The sequence below is a fragment of the Camelus bactrianus genome, chromosome 12, assembly GCF_048773025.1.
Source record: "Camelus bactrianus isolate YW-2024 breed Bactrian camel chromosome 12, ASM4877302v1, whole genome shotgun sequence".
Lineage (NCBI taxonomy): Eukaryota > Metazoa > Chordata > Mammalia > Artiodactyla > Camelidae > Camelus > Camelus bactrianus.
The window spans coordinates 14,483,257-14,486,959 of NC_133550.1; the positions used below are offsets into that span (position 1 = coordinate 14,483,257).

The 3,703-nt window shown below is 44.4% G+C and overlaps 1 pseudogene; it reads right to left on the reverse strand.

Moving 5' to 3' along the window:
* Positions 1-2,744: 2,744 nt before the first annotated feature.
* Positions 2,745-3,330, reverse strand: LOC105076371 (ADP-ribosylation factor-like protein 2-binding protein pseudogene; annotated as a pseudogene).
* Positions 3,331-3,703: the final 373 nt, after the last annotated feature.

Below are 3,703 nucleotides of genomic sequence, written 5' to 3' on the forward strand. Positions count from 1 at the left end.
CGAGAGGCCATCTCGTTCAGCCCTCTCCTTGGGAAAGGCTGCTTGGCTAGAGTCATATTGGTAGTTGCTGAGCCAGACAGAGATCATTCTGAATTTCAGGAAAGCACATATTTTTAGAAGTTCATTTGATTTTGAAATGCCCTTTAATTTTGGGCAAAGACACAGGAAACAAGCCAGGCAAACGGTGTAGCCTTATGTGGGGACTTTCAAGACCCGCGCCGATGGTCTGTGGGGTGCGGGCAGTTCCATTGCAAGCCTATTGCTTCAGGCCTCTGTGCCTTTGATAATCTGTCTTCCTTGCCAGGAATGCTCATTTCACCTTCAATTACTTGGCTAGGCCTTACTTCTCATCATAGATCTCTCAGGCACTGCCCCCTGAAAGCTCTCCCGGACTGCCACATGGCACTGAATGTCTGTTTCGGCTCCCATAGGACCCTGTTAACCCGTTTTCATCACTTGTCCTGTTTTCAGCACTCGTTTCAGCACCTGCGCTCCGCACGAGAATGGAAATTCCCTGGAGGGACAAATGTGCCACCTTCTTCTCTGTGCCTCTCCTTGCTGGGCACGTACGAGGCACTGTGACTTTCAGTGAGCTAGTGGCTCACCTGAAGAGGACAGGGTGGACTCTGAAATGCAGCTGCTGTCCTGACATACTAACAAAAACAACACGATTAAACAATTAGCTTTTGTTCCGTACTTACTGGTGCGAGTCATACGCTGGGCATTTTGTACCTGTTGTTTCATGTAATCCTTCTAACTACCACGGGAGGCAGGTGGTAATTATCCTCACTTTCCTGATGAGGAAGCGGGGGTTAGAGAGGCAGAGGACCATGCCTGCGTTAGCCATGGAAGCAGCAGATCTGGGCCTCAGATCCAAAGTCTGCACTCGTGACCCCCGTGCTGTGCTGCCGGCCGGGGCCGGCTGACTTGCTCTCGGTCTCCTGTTTGCCCTCCCTTGCCCCCGCTCTGGCATGTGCTGCTAACAGCTCTCTGGAGTCTTGAGGAGCCAGAAACCAAACCTGAAGCTCCTGTATTAGTAAGAGAGGTTTCTTTAGGTTTCTGACATGGGTGGGCCCACCTTCAGCTCTGGAGAGTTCTGATCTCCAGCGGAAGAGTCAGGGAGACTGACTAGGGGAAGTATGTTGATAATGATGTGTGTTTCCCTTTGATGCCAAAGAGAACTTCCTAAGATTGAAAGCAACTTTCATTAACACAGGTTGCTGCATTATCTATTGTGGGATTGACCCATTCAGTCATTCAACAACTGGACTGAGTGATTACTGTTTTCCAGACACGGTACCAGGCCCAGAAATAGAGTGGAAAACACATTTAGCCTCCGCTCTCACAGAATTTAGTTTAGCTGGGAAGAAATTTACCAAATAACATCTTTCCATACAACAAATATAGATGGAGATCATTATTTTCTTTTACAGTGCAGATTTTAATTTTTACATGGAAAAAATCAAACGTACACATTGGGAATTAAAATATTATTTTTTCTTCTATCTACAGGTGTCATATTCATGTTTTTTGGTCTGTAATGTTCTACCAAACATTTTCCTAGACCAGAGCCAGACAAGATCATCATTACCAAACCTCTCTGCTCCCCCTCCGTCCTCAGGCTGAGGTAGAGCAGTGCGGCACCATTTTGACAGGACGAAGAATAGAGTTGGAATTACAGAGCTTGAAGAATCACATATTAACCAAACTCACCCCCACCCCAGTCCAGAAATAACCAACTAATCTATCCAGAAAGGATTTTAAACAAACTTGCACAAATACACTTAATATGCCATAAGAAAAGGGTACCTTTTAGTCTTCTTACAGTATATAAAGCATATATTCACTGTGCCCAGTAAACTAGTAACTTTAGTGAAGTATTTTTGCCACCATAGCACTAACAACTAAAAATTACAGCCCTTTAATACTTAGATTTTAAAGTGGTTAATCATAGAAATTCTAAGATTAAATCTACTAGATGCATTAGAGTATTCATTTACAATTTTTTTTTTCAAAAATGATACTAAAAAAGAAATAGGCTTCTTTCAAAAGACTAGGGTCAGGAGTAGAAGACAGATAAGACCTGCAAACCCAAGACGAGGAGTTGATTTTCACACATAGCTTTTGGGTTAAGGACATCTTTTCTCGTCTATTCCCATAGACAAGACTAGTTCTGACTTTCCCATAATGGTGTGCAGTAAGTAGGAGTTTCAGAAGTCTGAAGACAGAAGCAGCTGTTTTAACACCCTAGGTAAGTGCTCCCCAAATCGTAAAAAACTCCACATGGGTCGGCCGCTGTGTTTGAAGGACCGAAGTGCTTGCCCAGGAGAAGGAGCTGTGAGCGCACGGAAGATTCAGGCAAAGCCGCCTGTGGCATTTGGGACAGGGAGGGCTTGTGAGGGTGTTATTCCATCACACAGAACATAGATGCTGGGGTAGGGGCCTTCCAGGTGGAATTCTTGACACAGTCTTGCCCCAGAGCAGCCAGACTCTCAGAAGCACCTTGGAGAGGTGTCTACTTCGGCAGGGATTATTGAATAGAAGAAGGTGTTTCAGAAAAAAGCAGAAGTCCTGGGAGGGTCAAGTAAGTTATCTTTTTGACCTATCAATGCTTAACACTAATAAAAAGCTGCACGACAGAGCCAGTCTTCCCAAGGTGTATTCTCTCATCATCAGGAGCAGAAGCCTCTTCCCAACTACAGGGCCCATGACATCAGAGGGCTTCCCTTGCCTGGACGTGGGAGCTAGTGCCCCAGATTGTTCTGGGAAGCTGGTACAGGTGATTTGCACAAGGAAGTCACCACTAAACCACTGCTGAAGTCCAGTCCTCAGCCTTTTGTTTTCTGCTCAATACTCTAGAAACATCTCTTTAAAGGCCAGGAAGTCCGTAAATGTGAGCAGCACATTGAATATGTCATGAGTCACTTCATCTTGATGATGCTTTAACGTTGTTGTGAAAGCTGCCGTGTTGAATGCGGGTATCTGCTCCACTATCTGTTCTTCAATATACTTTTCTCTCAGTGAAAGGTATTCATTAAAAATTACCGTGTAGGTGAGTTTATTCTCTTCTGAGTCTTCAAACTCCTGGTAGTATTTGTCCATGAAATTTCTCTGCAGTTCTTGGAACTCGGCATCCATGATAATGTCCTCCAGAGATCCAACCACAACATCAAACTCAGCTTCCATGGCAGACAGTGCGAAGCTCTCCTCGGAGACTTCCGTCACCTCTGCAGCATCCATCCTGCCGCCTGGGGCCCAGCGGAGTCTGCCACTCTGCATCGGGCTCCCACTATTGACCTCCAGGAGCCGCACCCTGCCTCCTGTCACCATGGCTGAGCTCATCATTCTTAATGACTACACAATATTTCGTTATATGGACGTAGCATAGTGTTTTGATGCAAATGTTATTTCTGTTTTTCTCCAGTCTAATAAGCACTGCTGCAGTCAAAACATATCTCTGAACACTTGTCCTGTTCATTCTTTACGATGACTTTTCAGATGTGGAATTGCAAGGCCACTTTGCAATTTTGATTTACCTCATCAAACTGCTATCCAGAGAGATTGTACCAATTGATACTTTTCCAAGTGATGTATGACCTTCTGTTTTTCTCATCTTATGAACACATTGTGTTGTTTTTTTTGAATTTTTGACAATTTTTAAGGTTTTATTTGTATTTCTTTGATTCCTAATGATGTTGATCAT